Source organism: Oryx dammah, unplaced genomic scaffold (genome assembly GCF_014754425.2).
Source record: "Oryx dammah isolate SB20612 unplaced genomic scaffold, SCBI_Odam_1.1 HiC_scaffold_23, whole genome shotgun sequence".
Taxonomy (NCBI): Eukaryota; Metazoa; Chordata; class Mammalia; order Artiodactyla; family Bovidae; genus Oryx; species Oryx dammah.
The window spans coordinates 81,302,614-81,314,207 of NW_024070207.1; the positions used below are offsets into that span (position 1 = coordinate 81,302,614).

The following is an 11,594-nucleotide window of genomic DNA, read 5'->3' on the forward strand; positions in this document are numbered from 1 at the left end:
GAGTTTACTCAAACTCATGTCCATCGAGTCGGTGATGCCATCCAGCCATCTCATCCTCTGTCGTCCCCTTCTCCTCCTGCCCCCAATCCCTCCCAGCATTAGAGTCTTTTCCAGTGAGTCAACTCTTCGCATGAGGTGGCCAAGGTACTGGAGTTTCAGCTTTAGCATCAGTCCTTCCAATGAACACGCAGGGCTGATCTCCTTTAGAATGGACTGGTTGGATCTCCTTGCAATCCAAGGGACTCTCAAGCATCTTCTGCAACACCACAGTTCAAAAGCATCAATTCTTCAGTGCTCAGCTTTCTTCACAGTCCATCTCTCACATCCATACATGATTACTGGAAAAACCATAGCCCTGACTAGATGGACCGTTGTTGGCAAAGTAATATCTCTGCTTTTTAATATGCTGTCCAGGTTGGTCATAACTTTCCTTCCAAGGAGTAAGCATCTTTTAATTTCATGGCTGCAATCACCATCTGCAGTGATTTTGGAGCCCAGAAAAATAAAGTCAGCCACGGTTTCCACTGTTTCCCCATCTATTTGCCATGAAGTGATGGGACCAGATGCCATGATCTTCATTTTCTGAATGTTGAGCTTTAAGTCAACTTTTTCACTCTCCTCTTTCACTTTCATCAAGAGGCTCTTTAGTTCCTCTTCACTTTCTGCTATAAGGTTAGTGTCATCTGCATATCTGAGGTTATTGATATTTCTCCCAGCAATCTTGATTACAGCTCGTGCTTCTTCCAGCCCAGCATTTCTCATGATGTACTCTGCATATAAGTTAAATAAGCAAGGTGACAATATACAACCTTGATGTACTCCTTTTCCTATTTGGAATCAGTCTGTTGTTCCATGTCCAGTTCTATCTGTTGCTTCCTGACCTGCATATAGTTTCTCAAGAGTAGATTCAAAGAAACTGAAACCATTCCAAGCATCTTTTCTGATCACAATACGGTAAGATTAGATGAAAAATACAAACATATGGCGGCTAAACAACACACTTCTGAATAACCAGCAAGTCACAAAAGAAATCAAAATATGCATAGAAATGAATGAAAAAGATAACAAAAGAACCCAAAACCTATGGGATACAGTAAAAGCAGTTCTAAGGGGAAGATTAATAGCAATACAAGCCTCCATCAAGAAACAGAAGAGAAATCAAATAAATAACCTAACTCTACACCTAAGGCAACTAGAAAAGGAAGAAATGAAGAACCCCAGGGTTAGTAGAAGGAAAAAAATCACTAGGAAAGACATAAATGCAAAAGAAAACAGAGCATAGCCAAAATCAACAAATCTAAAAGCTGGTTCTTTGAGAAGATAAATGAAATAGATAAACCATTAGCCAGACTCATCAAGACACAAAGGGAGAAGACTCAGATCAACAAAATTAGAAATGAAAATAGAGAAATCACAACAGACAACACAGAAATACAAAGGATCATAAGAGACTACTATCAGCAACTCTATGCCAACAAAACAGACAGCTTGGAAGAAATGGACAAATTCTTAGAAAAGTACAACTTTCCAAAACTGAACCAGGAAGAAATAGAAAATCTTAGCAGACGCATCACAAGCACAGAAATAGAAACTGTAATCAGAAATCTTCCAACAAACAAAAGCCCAGAACCTGATGGCTTCAGAGCTGAATTCTACCAAAAATTTAGAGAAGAGCTAATGCCTGTCCTACTCAAACTCTTCCAGAAAATTGCAGAGGAAGGTAAACTTCCAAACTTATTCTATGAGGCCACCATCACCCTAATACCAAAACCTGACAAAAATGCCACAAAAAAGAAAACAACAGGCCAATATCACTGATGAACATAGATGCAAAAATCCTTAACGAAATTCTAGCAAATGGAATCCAACAACACATTAAAAAGATCATACATCATGACCAAGTGGGGTTTATCCCTGGGATGCAATGATTCTTCAATATTCGCAAATCAATCAATGTAATACACAATATTAACAAATTGAAATATTAAAAACCATGTAATTATCTCATACATTTCATAATATATCTCATCTATCTCATAATAGATGCAGAGAAATCCTTTGCCAAATTCTATATCCATTTATGATAAAAAAAAAACCTCCATAAAGCAGGAATAGAAAGAACATACCTCAACATAATAAAAGCTATATATGACAAACCCACAGCAAATATTATCCTCAATGCTGAAAATTTGAAAGCCTTTCCCCTAAAGTCAGGAAAAAAACAAGGGTGCCCATTCTCACGACTATTATTCAACATGGGTTTGGAAGTTTTGGCCACAGCAATCAGAGCAGAAAAAGCAATAAAAGGAATCCAAATTGCAAAAGAAGAAGTAAAACTCTCACTGTTTGCAGACAACATGATCCTCTACATAGAAAACCCTAAAGACTCCACCAGAAAATTACTAGAGCTAATCAATGAATATAGTAAAGGTGCAGGATATAAAATCAACACACAGAAATCCCTTGCATTCCTATACACTAACAATGAGAAAACAGAAAGAGAAATTAAGGAAACAATTCCATTCACCATTGCAATGAAAAGAATAAAATTCTTAGGAATACATCTACCTAAAGAAACAAAAGACCGATATATAGAAAAGTATAAAACACTGATGAAGGAAATCAAAGATGACACAAATAGATGGAGAAATATACCATGTTCGTGGGTTGGAACAATCAATATAGTGGAAAATAAGTATACTATCCAAAGCAATCTATAGATTCAATGCAATCCCTATCAGCTACCAATGGTATTTTTCAGAGAACTAGAACAAATTATTTCACAATTTGTATGGAAATACAAAAACCTTGAATAGCCAAAGCAACCTTGAGAAAAAAGTATGGAACTGGAGGAATCAACCTTCCTGACTTCAGGCTATACTACAAAGCTATAGTCGTCAAGAAAGTATGGTACTGGCATAAAGACAGAAATATAGATCAATGGAACAAAATAGAAAGCCCACAGATAAATCCACGTACCTATGGACACCTTATCTTTGACAAAGGAGGCAAGAATATAGAATGGAGAAAAGACAATCTCTTTAACATGTGGTGCTGGGAAAACTAGTCAACCACTTGTAAAAGAATGAAACTAGAACACTTTCTAACACCATACACAAAAATAAACTCAAAATGGATTAAAGATCTAAACATAAGACCAGAAACTATAAAACTCCTAGAGGAAAACATAGGCAAAATACTCTCCAACATAAATCACAGCAGGATCCTCTATGACCCACCTCCCAAAGTAATGGAAATAAAAGCAAAAATAAACAAATGGGACCTAATTAAACTTAAAAGCTTTTGCACAGCGAAGGAAACTATAAGCAAGGTGAAAAGACAGCCTTCAGAATGGGAGAAAACATTAGCAAACAAAGCATTTGACAAACAATCTCAAAAATATACAAGCAGTTCATGCAGCTCAATTCCAGAAAAATAAATGACCCAATCAAAAAATGGACCAAAGATTTAAACAGACATTTATCCAAAGAAGACATATAGATGGCTAACAAACACATGAAAAGATGCTCAACATCACTCATTATCAGAGAAATGCAAATCAAAACCACAATGAGGTACCATCTCACACCATTCAGAATGGCTGCGATCCAGAAGTCTACAAGCAATAAATGCTGGAGAGGGTGTGGAGAAAAGGGAACCGTCTTACACTGTTGGTGGGAATGCAAACTAGTACAGCCACTATGGAGAACAGTGTGGAGATTCCTTTATAAACTGGAAATAGAACTGCCATATAACCCAGCAATCCCGCTGCTGGGCATACACACCGAGGAAACCAGAATTGAAAGAGACACATGTACCCCAATATTCATCACAGCACTGTTTATAATAGCCAGGACATGGAAGCAACTTAGATGTCCATCGGCAGACGAATGGATAAGAAAGCTGTGGTACATATACACAATGGAATATTACTCAGCCATTAAAAATAATACATTTGAATCAGTTCTAATGAGGTGAATGAAAGTGGAGCCTATTATACAGAGTGAAATAAGCCAGAAAGAAAAACACCAATACAGTATACTAACACATATATATGGAATTTAGAAAGATGGTAATGATAACCTTATATGTGAGACAGCAAAAGAGACACAGATCTATAGAACAGTCTTTTGGACTCTGTGGGAGAAGGGAAGGGTGGGATGATTTGAGAGAATAACATTGCAACATGTATATTATCATATGTGAAAGAGATAGCCAGTCTAGGTTCGATGCACGAGACAAGGTGCTCAGGGCTGGTGCACCAGGATGACCCAGAGGGATGGTATGGGGAGGGAGGTGGGAGAGGGGTTCGGGATGGGGAACTCATGTACACCCATGGCTGATTCATGTCAATGTATGGCAAAACCACTACAATATTGTAAAGTAATTAGCCTCCAAGTAAAATACAAATTAAAAATGATATATTAGCTCAAAACCAAAAAATGAAAAGAAAACCCTAAAGACAGTATCAGAAATTTACTAGAGCTAATCAGTGAGTTTAGCAAAGTTGCAGGATACAAAATCAATACACAGAGATCACTTGGATTTCTATATACTAACAATGGAAAATCAGAAAGAGAAATTAAGGAATCAATCCCATTCACCATTGCTACAAAAAGGATAAAATATCTTGGAGTAAACTTAAGAGACAAAAGAGCTCTATACAGAAAAGTATAAGAAAGAAATAAAAAATGATATAAACAATGGAGAGGTATTCCATGTTCCTGAGTAGGAAGAATCAATATTCTGAAAATGACTATACTGCCAAACGCAATCTACAGATCCAATCAAATTACCAATGGTGTTTTTCACAGAAGTAGAACAAAGAATTTCACAGTTCATATGGAAACAGAAAAGACTGTAAATAGCCAAAGCAGTCTTGAGAAAGCAGAATGGAGCTGAAGGGATTAACTTAAGGAATTTCCTGACTTCACATTATACTACAAAGCTACGGTCATCAAGACAGTATGGTACTGTCACAGAAACCTAAATATAGACCAATGGAACAAGATAGAAGGCCCAGAAATAAGCCTATGCACCTATGGGTACCTTATTTTTGACAAAGGAGGCAAGAATATACAATGGGGCAAAGACAGCCTCTTCAATAAATCATGCTGGGAAAGCTGGACAGCTACATGTAAAAGAATGAAATTAGAACACTTCCTAATACCATACATAAAGATAAACTCAAAATGGATAAAAGCCCTAAATATAAAACCAGAAACTATAAAACTGTCAGAAGAACACATAGGCAGAACACTTGATGACATAAATCAAAGCAAGATACTCTATGACCCACCTCCTAGAATAATGAAAATAAAAACTAAAGTAAACAAGTGGGACCTTATTAAACCTAAAGGCTTTTGCACAGCAAAGGAAAGTATAAGCATGGTGAAAAGACAACCCTTAGAATGGTAGAAAATAGCAAATGAAACAACTGACAAAGGATTAATTTCCAAAATATACAAGCAGCTCATAGAAGCCAATACCAGAAAAAACAAATCGCCCAATAAAAGTGTGGGGAAAAGACCTAAACAGACATTTCTCCAAAGAAAACATTGCTAAGAAACACATGAAAAGACTCAAAATCACTCATTATTAGAGAAATGTAAATCAAAACTACAATAAGATATCACCTCACAAAGTAAGAATGGCCATTATCACGTCTACATAATAAATGCTAGAGAGGGTATGAAGAAAAGGGAACCCTCTTTCACTGTTGGTGGGAATGTAAATTGATGCAACCATTATGGAAGACTGTATGGAGATTCCTCAAAAGGCTAGGAATAAAATCACCATATGACCCAGCAATCCCACTCCTAGGAACATAGCCTGAGGAAACCAAAGTTGAAGGAAAACACATGTATCCCATTGTTCATTGCAGCACTGTTTACAGTGGGTAGAACTTGGAAGCAACCTAGATGTCAATTGACAGAGGAATGGGTAAAGAAGTTGTGGTACATATCCACAATGGAATATTACTCAGCCATAAAAAGGAATGCATTTGAGTCAGTTCTAATGAGGTGGATGAAACTAGAGCCTATTATACAAAATAAAGTAAGTCAGAAAAAGAAAGATGAGTATCGTATACTAACGCATATATATGGAATTTAGAAAGATGGTACTGAAGAATTTATTTGCAGGGCAGCAGTGGAAAAAAAGACATAGCGAACAGACTTATGGGCATGGGGAGAGGTGGGGAGAGGGTGAGATATATGGAGAGAGTAACATGGAAACTTGCATTACCATATGTAAAATAGAGAGCCAAAGGAAATTTGCTGTATGTCTCAGGAAACTCAAACAGGGGCTCTATATCAACCTAGAAGGGTGAGATGGGGAGGTGGATGGGAGGAAGATTCAAGAGGGAGGGGACATATGTATACCTATGGCTGATTCATGCTAAAGTTTGACAGAAAACAACAAAATTCTGTAAAGCAATTAACCTTCAATTAATAAATAAATTTATAAATTGCATTTGTTAATATTAGAATAAGGTATCAGATGAGTCCTTAAGTATGAAAAAGAGGAAAAAAAAAGCTTGGGTTGTAAACTGGATATTTTAGATAATATATTGTAGCAATTCTTGATTTGGTTTTAACTTCATGAATTTTTTTTTTCTAGAGAGTTACCTAACTTTAGCATTGTAATTTCTTACTCCATGGTAAGCAGCCAATGAGATTTCTGTTCATTTTTTTTATTTTAATTTTTTATTCTGACTTCCTATTGTTCCTTGTGTCTACATAGCTTAGTGATCAGGCAATGATTTGGGAAGAGGTTGTTCTCAAATATCTTGAACCTGTAAGGCTCCCACCCTCAGCTGATCTGGGAAGCACAATCAACATTTCAGTCAGTTCTCAAGTCTACTTTCAGTTTTACTTTTTCTTTGCTTCTCTTGGATCTCTTTCATAAGTGTGCATATTTTCCCAGTCAGCCAGAGATATGTAGAACCCTAGTATGGTGCTTTCATTTTCAAACCCTCCCCATCAAATTCTTGCATGGTTCACTGCTTGTCCTACTGGAACCTCAAATGTGGGCTACCAAATGAACAGATTTTACTATTTGTTTCCTAATGAGTTTATAAGTATTCGCTAACAGTCTTTCACTATCTGACCCAAATGGAATTTACTTCCTCTCAGAGTTAAGCTGCTAATTTTGGGGGCCAGCCCATAGTTTGGTAAAACTATTCTTCTCACCTTCATAGCTAAAGGGGAATGAAGGGGGTGCTTGATGGGAACAGCCTCATGCAAGGCTACAGACTCTTATTCCTGCACACATCTCTAGTAGTTTTGCAAGGCTAACTGTGCTTCAGTAAGTTCTTTGCCTTCAGTCGACTTTCATAGACATAAAATGGTTGCTTGTTTTGTATTGATTACAGCCTATCAATAGTGATGTTCTTGGGTACAAATGCCTAGAGGCACTCATCTGGACCCCTGATAATTGTGGAACACCCCCACAGAAATTTCCCCAGCCATAGCTAATGTTGTGGCTGAACTGGCCCTTATGATTTTTATTATTAATGATATTATGTGATAACATGACACCTCAGCAACAACCATCAAGGAACTTTGAAAAATACAAGGTTTATTATTTACAAGTCCTGGAGAGTACATGGCATACCCAGGGCCTCACACGGAGGTCATTGGGAGAGACAGAGAGAGAGAAAACCTGAACCTGAGGTTGTGCCTTTATTTGGGGTTGAGGTTGAGGCATCTAAGGTTTTGTATGTTCACTCCTTATGGGTGAACTTAGGAGAGTAGGAATTAAAGTGTGGGAAGGGAAGCAGGATCACTCAAATGGCCAGTAATCTAGGTCAACCAGGGATTTCTAAAATGAGTGGGGCAGCCTGGCTCCTTCTCTAGTTGTGTGTTGGGCATTGTGTTTGTTGGAGATGGATGTTGGAAATAGATGCTGTACAATCAAAAGCTTAATGTCAGGCACTTACATTATGATCAGCAAAGCCAATTGTCTGGCATTTACTATGCTGCTTTTGACAACTTTTTCCAGCTTTATACTCTATTTTCACAGAGAGAATTAGCCAAACCCTCCAGCTATCATAACCAGAGTTTTCACTCTACCAAGTAGAACTCTTTTCATTTTCTCACAACCAAAACTAAAAACTTTGCCACATTTACTCTTCTGTCAGTTGGTTATTGCTGTATAATAAATAACCCCTATACTTAGTGGCTTAAAATGACACCCATTTATTTAGCTCTTCTTACTCTGGTTGAGCAATTAAGGCTTAGCTCAAATAATCTAGTCTCAGTTGGACCCATTCATATTCCTGTGGTGAACTGTCAGATAAACCAGGGAATGGATTTTTTAAGATGGCCCCAGATGCCATGAGTTGTCTATTTCTGCTACTTGTAGTCTCTCATCCTTCAGTCAACTGGCCCGAGATCATTCACGTGGAAACTGAGCAGGGCTCCACGAGTGAAAGCTGAAGTACACAAGAATTGCTGACCCATGCCTCCACAGGAGACATTCAAACACTCAAAGGCAGGTCTAGCTAAGACTCTTGTGGGGGTCACTGCTCCTTTCCCTGGGTCCTGGTGCGCATGTTTTGTTTGCACCCTCCAAACGTCTCTGGCAGGTATGAGGTTTGATTCTAAATGCAATTGTGCCCCTCCTACCATCTTTTTGGAGCTTCTCCTTTACCTCTGGACATGGTATATCTTTTTTTGGTGGGATCCAGCATTTTCCTGTTGATGGCTGTTCAGCAGCTAGTTGAGATTTTGGTGTTCTTGCCGGAGAACATGAGTGCACATCCTTCTATTCCGCCATCTTGTATCACCTCCATTTCTTACAGAGATGGGAATACCAAACCACCTTACCTGCCTCCTGAGAAACCTTTATGCAGGTCAAGAAGCAACAGTGAGAACTAGACATGGAACAATGGACTAATTCAAACTTGGGAAAGAAGTACATCAAGGCTATATATTGTCACCCTGCTTATTTAACTTATATCCAGAGTACATCATGCGAAATGCTGGGCTGGATGAAGCACAAGCTGGAATCAATATTGCTGGGAGAAATATCAATAACCTCAGATACGCAGATGACATCACCCTTATGGCAGAAAGTGAAGAGGAACTAAAGAGCCTCTTGATTAAAGTGAAAGAGGAACTAAAGAGCCTCTTGATGAAAGTGAAAGAGGAGAGTGAAAAAGTTGGTGTAAAACTTAATATTCAAAAAATGAAGATCATGGCATCTGGTCCCATCACTTCATGGCAGATGGGAAAACAATGGAAACAGTGACAGACTTTTTCTTGGGCTCCAAAAATCACTGCAGATGGTGACTGCAGTCATGAAATTAAACAATGCTTGCTCCTTGGAAGAAAAGCTATGACCAACCTAGACATAATATTAAAAAGCAGAGACAGTACTTTGCTGAGAAAGGTCCATAAAGTCAAAGCTATGGATTTTCTAGTCGTCATATATGGATGTGAGAGTTGGACTCTAAAGAAAGCTGAGCACCAAAGAATTGATGCTTTTGAACTGTGGTGTTGGAGAAGACTCTTGAGAGTCCCTTGGATCGCAAGGAGATCAAAACAGTCAATCCTAAAGGAAATCAACCCTGAATATTCATTGGAAGGACTGATGCTGAAGCTGAAGCTCCAATACTTTGGCCACCTGATGTGAGGTGTTGACTCATTAGAGAAGACCCTGATGCTGGAAAAGATTGAAGGCAGGAGGTGAAGGGGACAACAGAGGATGAGATGGTTGCATGACATCACCAGCTCAATGGACAGGAGTATGAGCAGGCTCTGGGAGTTGGTGAAGGACAGGAGGCCTGGAGTGCTGTAGTCCATGGGGTTGCAAAGAGTTGGACACAACTGAGTGACTGAACAGCAATACTCAGAATTAATACAATACCATTTATTCAGCACTTTATTAGTCAAACCAAGCTATAAGACCAGCTCCAATTCAAGTACAGAGAAAAAGACTACACCTCTTGATGTGAGGAGCTTCAGAGTCATGTTGGAAAGGGATGTAACCCTTTCTGGAGGGGGGTGGGGTAAAGAATTCCATTTTGAAATAGATCACAACATCCATCCTTGTACTTGAAAGGAATTCAAGTACAGTGGAAGAGATTTCCTTTCTTCCACCTAAGAAAATTCCCTCCACTTTTGCTCTGTATGCTTACTTCTTCCACCTTTTAACTCTCTAGAGGGAAGGTATCATCCTTAGTTGTCTTTCCTTCCATTTCCAGTATGAAATGGATCAGTGAGGCAAAAAAAAAATGATGATTTTATGTATGGTATTTTTGTGAGAGGTCATGATAATGGATGTGTTTGTCTTTTATGTGTGAATTTCCAGTTACTCTCTTGTTCATTTGTAAGTATGAATATGATGTCCTTGCCAAATATGGATGTTTTGTGTTACTCAATATTTTCCTTCAATTCAAGAATAGTCAAGGGTAGTATTGATAAACAAGTATGTTCCCTAGGTCCTGATTATATTGTTTCTCTAATAATTATTATTGGTCCCATTTTACAGATGAAGAAGAAGAAAATGAGGCTCAGCAAGGCACTGCTCCAAGGTTAAGAAATGGATAAGTACATATTTGATTCCATATATGCTCTTCCAGATTTGTGTTTTCTTCATCACACATTTCAAGTGATATACTGAGAGTTCTGAGAAAAACTATCACAGCTGAAGTCCATTTTGAGGGATGGAGGTAAACAAATAGAAATGAAGACTTTGTGACATTCCTTTTCATGTTCTAGATTTCATTTGCTGCTCATCACATACAGCTAGTAAAAGCTTGAAATTTCACTGACTGGAGCTTGATCTTCCAATAAAATCATTGGAAATAAAGTCTGTTAGAATGATTGATATATGTAGTCCAAAACATTACATGTTAGCTTTTTTCTGTTTCAGTCTGCCAGATTAATGAGTGGCAAAAGATAATTTTTATTTGTTTGGCTAACTTTAGTAATATTATTTTAGTAGTATTTTTTAGTTATGAGAATAAAAAGTCATTAATATATTTAGAAATGGGAAAGAAGCAAAGCAACCATTCATAACATCTTCATATATTCCTGTTCAGTCATTTTTTTTGTTTATTTATAATGGGTAAATATTTTTATATTTTACATTTTTAGCAAATATGCAATATATAGTTTTTGTCTTGGATATTTTAGTTCATTTTTTGATTAAAACATATTAATTTTTAAAGTAAAACATAAGCAATGGAGATTTGGGGGGGGAAAGCATAAACAGTCCATATAGGTTTCCCCACAAAATTAAAATATGTACTAACAAGCTTAACACTAGTTAAGTAATTCATTATTTATAAGCAATTTGATGGTATACTGAGGAAAATGAGAGTTAATGGAGAAATAAATCTCTTAGTCAAAGCGCTTGGCAAATCATCTGTACACACAACTACCAGATTGCTACTTCCCAATATACCATAAATAATGACTTAGTGACACTAGCAATAAAAATGAAATATCTAAGAATAATGTTAAAGAGATGTGGGTCCTATATGAAAACAAATATTAAATGGAGTAAGAATAAAAGATGATTTGAACAAACTGAAATATTTATTGTGCAACTAGATTTGTATTATACAGATTTAAATTATTTTA

General features: G+C 37.3%; 1 long non-coding RNA gene across 1 annotated transcript in view; it reads left to right on the plus strand.

Moving 5' to 3' along the window:
- The window catches only part of LOC120882147, a 48,796-nt gene extending 37,978 nt beyond the window's left edge, over positions 1-10,818 (plus strand). The window contains exon 3 of the long non-coding RNA XR_005725425.1: positions 10,498-10,818. This is a non-coding gene — a long non-coding RNA (uncharacterized LOC120882147). The remainder of the gene's footprint in view (positions 1-10,497) is intronic.
- Positions 10,819-11,594: the final 776 nt, after the last annotated feature.